This window comes from Varroa jacobsoni, unplaced genomic scaffold (assembly GCF_002532875.2).
Source record: "Varroa jacobsoni isolate VJ856 unplaced genomic scaffold, vjacob_1.0 scaffold_1209, whole genome shotgun sequence".
In the NCBI taxonomy this organism is placed as follows: domain Eukaryota; kingdom Metazoa; phylum Arthropoda; class Arachnida; order Mesostigmata; family Varroidae; genus Varroa; species Varroa jacobsoni.
The window spans coordinates 219789-233238 of record NW_019214111.1 but is presented as its reverse complement, the minus strand read 5'-3'; the positions used below and the strand labels follow the sequence as shown (position 1 = coordinate 233238).

The window sequence follows — 13450 nt, the reverse complement described above, 5'->3', positions numbered from 1 at the left end:
TCGCTATAAAAAACATGCCGATGAAACGACCCGGGATACTTAGACCCTCGAGGCTACCGTGCCCGTTCCTTGTCTCTGACCTGCTATGAGTCCCTCAGTTCGCTTAGCCTGTGCTCGATATTCCCGGCTCTTGAGTTTAGAGTTTGTACAGCATTTTGTATGCGTCGCCCAAGGTGCAACACGTCCAATCTGCCTGCCCTGTTCCTGAACCAAGCCGTCAGCTGACAGCTGCCTACCGGCGCGAGGCAGGGCAATTTAATCAATGTGTAGTTGAATAATCCTCTTTGAACTCAATCCCGGTTTCATTTGGTCTCTGTCTCTAACGAAATCTGTTTATGTTACTGCATATTGCGCGGCCTCTAGTAGATCGTTGCCTTATCAGATAAACAATGTCTGCTCAGCAAAATCCACTCACTGCTTATTGGCAACACCGGAACTACAGAGGATCTGCTGTCTGAAATGATCACCATGAATGGACCATATAGCTGGTAGCAGTAATAGCAATTGTAATCGTACTGCTACTCAGCGGTACTGGTTTTGCTGGTATCACTAGTTCGGATATTCAGTCAGAGTCAGTGGGGTTCTCTGAGCACCCTATTGTCTATTGTCGTTGACCGCTGCTGTTAAAATGACAATACAAAATCCAGTGCGTATATGTGGCATCTCGTGTTGCCCGGACTAATACACGCGATGATTTATTTTGGAAGGGTGCATTGAGAGTGCCTGTTGACGTGATTTAGACGGCTTCTACGGCTTATCTATGGGTCACGCAAGCGTGTTGGTTGACTATGTCTTAGAAAAGTTTGTGTCACTTAACTCAGGTTAGAGATAGAAAAGCGCTGCTTGGATTTTGAATGTGGCCTCTTGCCACATGTAATGTATTATGGACAGGTAAAGGTATAATTAACAATCGATATTTCGCTAATCAATTCCTAAAATCTTGGATATTATTTTTCCATTCGTATATGTAAACCTTTGTATACTGCCATGTAACACGGATTACTAAAAAGAGGCAGTCTTGGATAAAAGCGACAATTTAGTTCAATTGAACCATCTACCCAAGTAGTGGCGGCTAGTAGACAGGACCCTCAATGGACATCCACCATTGTTCAGATTTCATCAAAAATCATTTCCTCAGATTCCTCAATCAAACCCTATCTGAGACGATGAATTAGTGAGTCAATAGTCTTTGCGGCGGTAACGCACCTACTTAGTAAACTTTGGGGGACTTAAGGTGGCAAACCCATGTTGTCCTACGCTGATAGGAGCTAGCTTCTTGAAAGCAAAACCGGACGCAAAACTCGGATCATTTATCCAATTAACTTTATAAAATGATTTACGATGCGGTGCTTCTTCAAAATACCTGACGCAGTTTGTTCGCGGTAAGAAATCAATGGATAAATAAATTTTAAAGGATGGCACGTCCTTGGCAGACTCATTCTAGATTCTAAGCTCAAATCCCTTCCCCGTTAGTTATTATTCTTCAACACGAATTGTCCGTCTTAACGAAATCGCTATGAGCAACGACGAGTTTTGCCATGAGTGTCGCTTTCTTTGTTGTTTTGTACAAACCAATTCAGCGTTCTTTTGTCTTCAGTCACATACATTCACATACACCATAGAAAAGTTTGACAAAACACACGAACAGCAATTCCCAGTAAAGCCTTCTAGTTTGACGTATTTGTCTATTATCGATCGTCGTAAGCTATACTCGTCAACAATTATACGCTGGCTGTAACGGTCCCCTCTGATTCTTTTGCTTTCATCCCTTTCCTTGCACGCTTCCTTAACCTAACCTATTTGGTCCTTATGCGTTGTATGCTTTATCGGCCTAGTCGGTCCGGCAGGTTATTTTCTGTCGCTTTACATCCCTCGACGCCTCCTTACGCCCCTGTAGAATCCGTTGTTCCGCTCATACTTTATTCCCCTCGGTTATGTCGACACGGGCCAGAAGGACGAATCAACATAGCAGAAGCTAAAATTGGCAGCGGGCAGTCGCCAAACGATTAACTTAATGCAATCGTGAATGGTCAAGTCCCAAACCCGAAAAGCACATACGTTAGTCTACTTTCGTGTATGTAGTATAAGTCGAATGATTACTGCCCTAAGTGTTTCCGCCTGTTAGCAATGGTAGCGGTAGCATCTTGTTTGTGTGTGGGGGGGGGGAGGGGTGTTTAGTAACTGATACGGTAGAACTTCAGTAGCTAAGGTGTTGCAGGGAAGAAGCAGACTGAGACGGAAGGTGGGGCGGCAAAATGGAAATCAGGGAGCGCCTCTGGGCAAGGATGAGAAGCTTGGAAACGTGATGATTGAAGTTTTAAGTACGGCGTGAGCCGATGACAGAAGCGGTGAGGACGAGTGACGAAACTAATTCACGACCGTTAATGACTGAAAAGCCACGCTTGTAGCTTTCTAGCCTACAGAGCGGGCAAGTAGGATGTGACAACGCGTATTTTCAAATGTGTTTGTCTGTTTGGTGTATTGGTAGTGTTTCAGCTTGAGGCTGATAGCATAGTGCATAATGTATCTGATTGCTAACATAAACGCATGATCATCTAGGCTTCAATCCAGAATGTACACATTTCACAAGTAGTGGCTTAAATTCCAGACGGACACAAAAAACACTTCAGTACTCCAGTAAAGACTTGTCGCCTTCGCCTAAAGGTCATTGCGCTGCGTAAAAGTCAGCGGGAGGGGGGTAGTATGATATACTAGCTATGCCTCCTCTCCTTCACGGCGTTTCTGTGGAGGAAGCTTCCGATGTGGTTTTTACGATGGCACCACTGCTTTAAGGCATGCTTCTGTAAACGTTACTTGTCCGGATTTGAGTTCTATTATTGTCGCGTAATGACAACGCCAAATAGAGAGGTAGGCAATAGTCAAAAAGACGTGTAGCCTTTTTGACGCTGCCAGTTGACTCGGCAGACGTCTACGCACCGAAACTTTGTGCAACTAAAAATGATGAACGGAACAGTCATAGCGCTTGACTTTTCAGCACTGGTAGGTTTTGGTAAAAGTTTTCGTTTTCATGAACGAAAAGCAAAAAGGCCAATTCATTCTTAACTATAATTACACAATAATTATTTCCGTACAATGTTACGTATCTAATATTACACGCGCAGCATTATTCAATTGCCATTATACAGGCAGAGGAATCTGGCGAAGTTCGAAGTAGCGGCGTGTAGTTCAAAGGTTAATTAATTTAGCTGGAAAGTACTCAAGTTTTCTAGAAATTTATACGAGAAAAACTGAGTGAAACGTGAACGATTAGAACGTTTCAAGGATCAAGAATAGAACGTAGAAAACCAGCGAGAAGGTAACCAGGTGCCCTGTCGCAATCGAGATAAATTTTACAGAAGTAGAGTCTGGAGTCTGGGAGCTCTGTCGGTCAAAACTAGCACTTTACATGTACTTTATTATATTGCATAGGCACTCAACATTTAGAAGCCATGTAAAAAAATGTCTCCCGTGAATAAACTTTATGCTAGTTAGAAATGCGTGTGGTATAGCCTACGTACAACTTGCGGAATTTTAATCAACAAAAAACCTACGTTGAACTCTACGGTCATCATAAACATAGTATGGTTGAATTTTTGCTACCAGCCATAGAAAAACTAAGCGAGAGAATGGCGGGCGTCACCCTGGAGAGAAATTGAATTCGGTAGCATTGTCGATTAGGTTCGGGCATAAGAATGATGGCCGTACTTGCAACTTACCTCAGGGGCACCTGCTACTATGAAATAGTGGCGGAAAATTTAAAAAAAAAAAGTGAATGCAGCTCGCGATATTGAGTTCCTCAAGAGACCCATAGAACGCTCGCACGGCGATCGAACGCGCGCAGCCTGGTTACTTGGTGGCAACGACGCACTTCATTGTCATGCTTCACTTACTGAATGAAGCAAAAGGATACCCAACGATAGCTTCAACCCGCTAATTCCCCCGATCTAGGTTTGTGTGATTATGGAGCATTCCATGTCCTAAAAAAAACAAGTGGTAGGTAAGCATATTCCATTATCGATTTTATCAGGAAGCCATCGGTGGAAATATTAAAAATAGAAGCTCAAATAATAAGTGCTTGGCCGTCCTGAAGTTGTCTCTTAGTTGAAGAAAAGCTAGAGCGTCTTTAACATATATTAATAAAAGCCTAGCTATTGCTCGTTGTGTATTGTTTACAAAACAAACAGAGTCGACGGAGCTTACTACATAAACATGATGCACTAGTCAAGCCATTATTATTATTAGCTAATGCATATATATATATAACATCATAAACATATGTTTATGTATTGATTCCATTGCTTACTGTATAGCCATTTAAAGTAGTCACTAGCGATATTGTAAACTGTTCGGTTCGGCGTACGACCCGCAGTATACATGGGCGAGACCACCCCAATTCTACCGTATTACCTTTTTTCTAATGACAAACCTTTTGCACTGTAAGTACCTCCGGGATAGCTGGCAAAGAACCGCACTCAGGATGACTCAGATTGGGATACTGGCAGAGCCTGTTGATATAATGAAGAGATCGAGACAGAAATGCAAAGAAAGATTGCCCGGGTGGCAACGGTTCCAACGATAAGCAAAATGACCATTAACAACTATCTCTTAGAATGTTCGAACTTGATAACGCGGCACTTCAGTGGAAGCAGTGGCCTCTTCAACTCCCATTAAAGTCACAGTGTGCAAACGGTTTTAGTGAAAGTTGGGAGGAGAAGATACAATAGTTAGTAAAAATGAGCAAGTAACGTGATTTCAATCAGCAGATCCCTATGTGTGAAGTTCGGAGTTTGTGGGTGAAGCATTTACGCTAAGCTTCTATGAAAAAGTGAAATACGTAGATTGGGGCAAACTTCGTTGTTTTTTTTACTCCTTGAAAAGGGTCGCTTGATATTTAGAGTTTCCGTCGTATTTTTTTACTCTTCTTCGCCCCGCATTTTATTTGTCTGCTAGTTTGGGAAAATAACGATTCTAAAACTTTTAAGTGACTATTTTCAAACTATCAAGTACTTCTCACCATGTATGTACGATATATTAGGTGATTTAGAATAAAATACGATGATGAGATCTTCGCAGATAACTCAAAGTGCGAAGATACAAAGTTATACAAAAAAGACCAATTCAATGCATTCATCCATTAGCCCAATGTATATGTTATCACCTAAAGAACCTTCTGGTACATAATAGGCCCACGAGGGTTAAATGAAACGACATGAACTTGTAAGCAAACAGGTACAACAACGTTTTCGTGTGTTTTTTTTTTTTATCAACTGAGGCTCGTACTTCCTCGTTCCGCGAAATTTTTTCGTGCGGTCCCGCTGTAATGTAGATTATGTTGCAGTTGACGTTATGGGCTAGATCCCGAGCTAGATCTAGACGCGATTCGATCCGTTATGGACAAACCCTCCCGATGCGCGTCCCTAAGTATCCAGCCGGACCTAAAGTGGCGTGGTAGTCGGTAAAGACACGATTGCAATAGCAGCAACAGTAGAAGACTTAGAATACATTAGAATAATCGAAATCCATATAAAAACAAAGGTTGGACATGTTTGAATTACATACGCGCCAGGATATCCCGGACCTACTGTTAGCAAAGCTATATTTCTTTACTATTAGATTTTTATCTGGTTCAGTAGCAGGGAAGAAACGATTGAGCCCAGACAAAAATATCCTCGACAAGCCACTGGAATAGAGAAACGTTTAGGATATGGACTAAAGGATTATTTTAAAACAGTTTCTGTATAACTAATTATCAATGTTATCATGATCAGTGTATGGCAATGCCGAGTACAGGTAATGGTATTGACAGGATCATAGTAATTCGCCTAATATCCGTTTTGATCCATGACTCGAGTGAGAAAAGCCGAAAAGCGACGAAATTAAATATACTTTGGAATATAATTAAATTAAATATATGTCTGAGTGAAGAGCGCTAAGAAAAATTAACTAAATCGTGTGCATAGGGTATCGATTCAGCTGTATATCGATGCTTTGTCGCTACGTTGTTAAATATATATATATTTGTCCTTGTGAGTCTTTTTTCAACCGATGCGGCTTAGGGCCTCCATGTTCGAGTAAAATTCGTACATTTTGATCATTGATGTAGAATCGGCCGAGTGAAAGGTATATCTTAGGAAGTATTCTTTTTAGATGAAAATCAAGCTAAGTCCAAATATTCCAGGTCATAGACAATCTAGAACTAAAAAGGGAACGATGAAATTTCTAGGCAGGACTGAAGATCAAAGCCAAACTTCTCGCTACCCTGTACGATGGCTGCGGCAAATTACTATTTGAACCATAATTAATCATTACAGCCTAAAATAAGGACATTTGTCAATCTTAAGTGGGTTAATAGAAGCCATTAATCATCCAGATCGACAAACTGAGAACACCGACTATTCGGATGTTTGTCGTTTCGCTTATACATTTGTAGATGGCTATATAAATTCAGTACGTGAGAAGCTCTCTTTGTTCTCTGGGGTGGTAAATATATTATTCAGAGAGAGTAGATCGGACGATGACGTAAAGTTCGAATCTTTTGACGATCCCACCCGACGTTTTATGAATATGAAATACTGCTTCATGAATCAACTGAAGCACCCGTCAATGTAGCAAGTCTGCTTGCGGCGCTCGTATCAAGATAAAAATATAGCTGTATTGTAGGAACTACCTCAAAAATATATTTATCAACTCTACAAATCCATAGATGCCCAGAAAGGCCACTACTAACATTCAGTAAATTATAGCATTAACTAACAAGAGAATGGTGGGTATATATATTTAAGGCCACGCGAGCGTCAGGTGGTCAGGCGCTTTTCATGGGCTTTAGTCTGGCTACGAAATGAGGCGGGAGCACGGCCTACTGGAAGCAAATGCGGCTATCTCAAGTTCGCAGAATCACAGCGAGTCCACATTGTTATTGTTTGAGGCGTATTGCTGATACTGGAATCGTCCACTATACACACTAGCAATAATCTATTTCAGTAGATATATACAGGTGAAATCTCCATAGGGAAATTCAATTATTGCCACGCTGATATTCGTGCTATTACAGAATTCAACATAGACAGATTTTCTGCTAACATTCTGCACTGATGAACTTACCATGCTCTTAACTTAATGATGAACTTAAATCAATCAGTCGTTTGCACACAAACATGGCGTAATAAATTCTATGCGCTCTTCTGTGCGTACCACGGTTTTACGAGGCAGACTAGAGCTAGGGGTATACGACGGTCCCGGAAGTAGCCGATCAGCGCTTCATGGAATTAACTAGGATCTAGCAATCACTCACGCTGTTGCCAATATTAGTAATAACTATATATATATTGAAAGCATAATTTGATTTTTTAGTGATTTTCTGTCCACGTCTAGGACAAAAGAAACATGAATAATATTGAATATTGTTTATATTTATTTTTGACACCAATCTCGTTACGGAGCCTACTGCCCATTCGTTCATTCGTACGTGAAACGAATCGAAAAAACACTGCCGCTTAAGACATGTTTATTCACACATGTCTGTTTATAGCTGTTTATGATGCGAATATCTCTTCTTAACATCTAAAGATCTATAAAATAATTTAGAAACTTCGTGGCATCTTTTAGGTGCGATAGGTATTTCGGCGGACCGAATTCGAACAGAAGGTTAGGTTGTTGTTGTTGTTAATATAAAATGATACAGGAAAATCTCAAAGTTTAAAATAAATATTTTCGAAGCAATCCTAGCTTCGTTTTGCTGCGCCGTAACACACGTATCCTTAACATAAACATGCTGATATTTTGTTCGTTTTTTTTTTTTGTAAAGCTATTGTCTACTAATTTCGATCCTATAGTCATAGGTTATAAAGGATGGTGGTTGCATAGACAAGCCAGGCATTCCCCGCCAAGAACAGTGGATTAGATACATCATTTTCTTTATTACAAAATGCTTTATTGAGCCAAGAGATGAATTGTCAACGTACTGACCTTAGATATCACGGTCAGCTACGTTTTTCTTCGAAGTTCTTCGAGCATTAGAGTAGTTCTCTGTTATTGAAACAGCTTTAGAGATAAACAGTCTACTGATAAAGATTTTCAGTATTTTCTCTGGCCGATCCTTGGCCTGAGGTGTCGTACGATTCCGGCTGTAAAGTCTTGTTGGACATCACTACTGCAGGAGCGGTGAGGTGCGTGCTTGGCTTCATTCATAATCATGCAAGCTTTAAATATGCCTTTACAAGGCTTAATAAATGCACAGTAACTCGATAAGTCGGTATCGAGGTCAGTTTAATCAATGCCAAACGAAATTTGCCTTTTTGCATGCTCGAAAGTTAGTGGACATCTCGATAACCCGAGTTACACATGAGGTGACTTGGGTTCGAGACCCAGTGAACTTACATTTCCATTCTACCTGGGCAAGGGTTTTGTAATGCTTAACTCGAACTAAAGTTGATTACCAAACCTTTATTTGCTATACCCCAATGCGTGTCGGAATATAACCACATGACCCTATATGAACCTTGGATATTCAGAAGGGTATCCGTTTGCCAAAGAGAAGACCAGCTGAAGGACCGATTTTCACAGATGGTTACAAATCGCTAGTCAGAGCGAAAATTTTTTTCTTTTAACGTATTCACGACGTTCCTTCCAAGAGCGTCAGGAGCGTTTAATTTAATCGCAAACATCCGTGCACGCCGGTATGATCGAAACGCGTAACTATTCAGCATTGCTGAGAACGTTGATCTTCTTCGTTTATACGTATCCAAATTGGTCTCGTTATACATGTTGAGAACATTACAATAGAACACTATCCTATTGGCTTACTTTTCGACATCGCTAATCCCTGATACGCGAGACCAAACTCGACGTTCGGTTAACGCAATACTAGTTTCAAGATTAGTACAAATACAAATACAGGTGTCAACGTTTATTATAGTATTGGTGCATAATTTTAAAAATAAAACCACCACCCGAATGGTAGAAAACTAGGCTACACTGAAGAATAGAAACAGATTTCGTGTGTTGTGCCATCATCCGTAAGGCGTATGTCAAAAGATTGTAACTGTTAATCAAGGACAGTTACAGAATTCATTATTTAATTGTGTTGTATAAGCTTTGTTTATAAATCGAGTAGGTTATCTTGTAAGTTACGAACCATGGACGTTGATTATGGTTGTAACTATATATGTTAGTTAGACAGCATGCAAATATTCCTGATTGGTGTACACGGAACTATTGTAGAAAAGAAGCCACTTCTTATTTCCGTCGTTGAGTCGCAGTTGGTCTCTCCCGAAAACTCCCAGTTTTTTTTTTTATAAATCAATTACGAACCCGATCGATCCTTTACCTACAGCGAAATTTCAACATTCGTAGCATTTGTTAGCCATTATACCTGACCTGGGTATAGCTGCCACATTTTCTATCATAGTTTGAACCCTTACATCTTAGATGAGATAGGATCTTTTTTTAATTGCCAGCTTGCTTATAAGTTATTTATAGTACTTCTGAATAGGAATACTCCCGTTTGGATCACTAAGACGCTATGGCAATATTTTTCTAACAGGTGGCAAATCATTTTGGCATCAGCCGTTCTGCCCCGCTCATCTAATTTCATTGATAAACTCTTTCGCATCTGATATAGTTTTTTCGTTTACTTCGTGTGTGTCATTTTTGAAAGTATATGATATCACTATTCTATAGTGATTCGCTCTTCGTTGTGCCATCATGCCATATATATATATATATGCTATGTTTGTTTACATTTTTGGTGACTAAAGCTGTTAATGACTGAAAAATAAATAAAAGACAGATCGCATAAGCAGCATGCTCACCTCGCTCATGGAAATCTTCATGTCAAGTTCTCTTTTGCCACTAGGTAGACACGCGAACATTAGTTTTTTTGTGTTTTCAGCGTTTTGTCTGTTCACAGTCAGGGTATTTATTGGACAATTGTTAACCATATATACCACTTAAACCCATAAAACAACATCTTCTGCTAATATACTGCTAATATTATTAAATCAAGGATTACTGAACAAATATGTTTCGTTAATTGTAATAGATGCAAATGGGCCTCGCGGCTGAAAACGCAATAACAAAAACCAGTAAGCACACACACCTTATTGAGGCCACTAAGCAAATTTTAACTTATTATACGGCATTCTGATTTCGCAAGGGCTGATTCGCCTTCACTGACGTTCGCTACTTGAACCCCTTAACGGTTATGCGACGCTGATGGGGAGGCGAAAAAGGCGCGCTTTTCGTCTGGAATTTTATTGCATTGGAAACGAATCGTTTTATGTAGGCCGTGGTAACTGCCCAAACCGGGATCTCTACGCTTTTTCAAAGCCCACAGGTGAACGCTTGTTTGCGTCATTTCAACTCGAGCAGCTGTCTGCTTAAGCAGAAGCCTTTGATATTTTTTTTGTTAAAGGCTATAAAGGAGGTTCGCAGCGCTCTAGAAAAACAGACGAAACTTCGGGCAAGACCCCAAATCAACTCTGTCAAAACAATAGAACGTTGAGTCGTCACATAGTGTGACAATGTCTTGAATTGAGTATGGTAGATTTTTCCATACCGCAATGTTTACAGGTAAACGTAAGGGAATATAGCCAACGACAATACGATGCTTTACAGAAATGCTTCGCAATTTTGAACGAAGACATCGATACGTATGATACGATACTTCAGAATGTAATTCCCTTCTATGTTTGCATATAAGTATACTATACTTTAACGTATTCGATTGTTGTACCCTTCGCTCTCTTGGGGCACGAGTCCATTGATAATTTAAATATTTTCACCCTAGCCTTTTTAAGCCTAATTTTTATTGCCGATTACTCCGCTGCCATTTGAACATAAACAAATGGGCAAAATGAAGAATCTCAAACTGTCAAGAGTCCTCTATCCACTCTAGGTCGTGCTAGAATCTACAACCCAAACAATTAAACTACCTGACTTTGTGGCCATATACTAAGGAAATATCTTCTCCAACAACAAAAACGTAGAACTATGAAAAAAAAATCACAAAATCGTGCTTCAAAACTGGTCATGTTCATTCAACATGTCCGAGGCTGTAGCTTGCTACCAACAGTTCCTTATATCCATTTCATACATGCAGTATCACAATTTATAGCAAGGGCCCTATTTCGGTAATTGCGAGAACGAAACAATAAAGATCAATCGTTTACAAGCCCATCCGATTGCGGCAGCACCATTACAAGGGATATAGAGCAAATCTGGATCTTCCATTAGACAGCAAATAGTCGATTGAAGAGAGCCCTAAGCACCATTTTATCTGAGTCGGCCGCAAGCAAGGGAGTGAGCTTCCGTCTCGAAGAGTCTATGATAAAGTGCCGATAACAGCCGGCACATAGGCTGTATAGTGTACGGACTTTGACTGAGTTGGGTTAAATTAGTAGCACCCGATCGATGCAGAACTATCTCTCGTAGGACACTTTGTGCGTTGTTGTAAGAAGCCGATAAGTAGTAAAATGCATACATATTCATTAACGATCATTACACAGCCAAGTGTTTAGAGACGGAGCACAGCCAAGTCGAGTATACGCAATAGATCAGTGGCAAATTTATCTGAGAAACTCTATTTCGTATTATAGGGTTTTGTAAAACTTTAACCTGACAATTTGGGTAAGCCATTTTCAAATATGGTTGCTGAAACAATGTGGACTGTGTTCCAGTCCAAATGCGGAAATGATAATGTGGTTTGAAGAAAAGTCCCTTCACTCGGCAAATGTGTAAGTAAAAAAACTCGAGAGATACGAACCATTGAAAAAAATGTAGGTAAATTCACCTCCGAGGAGTAGCAAAAGTCACGTGTTAAATGAAAACGTGTGCTTCCGTATTCGTAGAGATGGTCTCCTGACGCATTTTTGGTTTCTGTAAGGGCGTTTAAGCATGCGTTCTATAGCAATGCCCCTCGGGTTAGCTTAACATTAGCACACTGCTAACGATGCCTCTGTTCCGCTAGAGCCGTGTTCTGGGATTACATTGCTTACCGTTCATAGCTTGTAGCTGTCGCAAGGTCGACCCGAATTCAGTTGTTCATAGTTCTTCAAATTACACCTGTTTGTTTCTAGTGAGCGTCGTCATGCAACACCACTTCGGTTAGCTCTCACAGAAGCCGGTCAAGACATCTTACTGAAAATCCACGGCCATAAAGGCATTCCCCTTGGGACTACTTCGATCATTTCAACGATAGTTACTTCAGGTTCGCTGGAGGACATTTTGTCCGGATTAGTTGTAACGGGCAAGCGAAAATTTTTTTTGCATTCTGGCGATTTCATTTCTCTATTCCTACCCGTTTTCCTTCAACCCCCATCATGGATTCCCAGGAGGTTGAAAGGAGGAGTGTTTAACGCGGCAGAACGAAACGATCGCATTGCCGTTGACCCACGAAGATGACGAATAAGTAAAGCAGGCGATGCAGAACGGAACTATGAAAGCGCATGCCTAGGCTACCATCACTGCTGTCAACGGAGCGTGACTCCGGAAACGCACATCTTCGTGGCAACGTCACGAAGAAAATGATTCTCTGAGTGACTCTGGGTGTGTGTATGTACAAGACTACAGAGAGGTATTGGCAAATCGGCCTATACATTTTTGGGGCTGGGCATGCGAAAGACGAATCATGAAAGGGATCATTGGCTAGTCTCGTCCATCGCGGTGGTGATGAGATCGGCCTCTGGCCCGGCCCGGCGTTGCTGTAGGTGTCAGTTCTATTGTCACAGGGACATCTACGAGAAGTGCGAAGAGCGAAAGGAGCTTAAAGCTTCGTAAGGTAAACGTTAGTCGGCAACAGAAGGATCAGAATAGCCGTTGATCTAATCTCTGCGCGTGGGACCGCTGGACCACGCTGTCGAAGGCCTTGCCGAGTTCCCTCAGCTGTCAGCGATAGACGAAGACCATCTGACATCTAGAGAGATCTATTTTGTGAAGGTGGTGGTGGTGGACTGGAGCTGGAGCTGGAGCTTGGGAATACGCAGAGAGGTATTCTAAGAAATGTATCGGGCTAGGGTATCGATGAACCGGTAAACCTACGCTGTAATTCCGATAGAGCAAAGCAATATGATTAACGCCCCGCCGTCGGTTTCATTTTCGGCGACGGTTAGTGTATCGAAAGCAGACGTAGATACACAATAATAGCTTGCGAGAGTTTCTCAAAGAACAAGCCCAGGTATAAACTTTCGATATATATCTCTATTGGATGCATCTATCTAGTCTGTGTTTGTTACAAGTTTGGTGAAAACAAACACAATTTACGATTCATGTCAGATGCATTGGATCAACGCAGTATAACGCTTGTTAGCCTGTTTGCCATGACAGTTTGTTAGAGCTCTTCTCGTTCGATGTCTGTTAGTTCGAACACTAAATCTCGTAGGAATAAATATAAAAAAAAAAAAAAACATGCATTCTCATATAGCAGTACGACGTATAGTACTAAAAAAACAATGCG

At 40.9% G+C, this 13450-nt stretch overlaps 1 long non-coding RNA gene across 1 annotated transcript in view; it reads right to left on the bottom strand.

The window, feature by feature from the left end:
* LOC111267686 (uncharacterized) overlaps positions 1-13450 on the bottom strand; it is a 68950-nt gene that overhangs the window by 19703 nt on the left and 35797 nt on the right. The window lies entirely within an intron of this gene.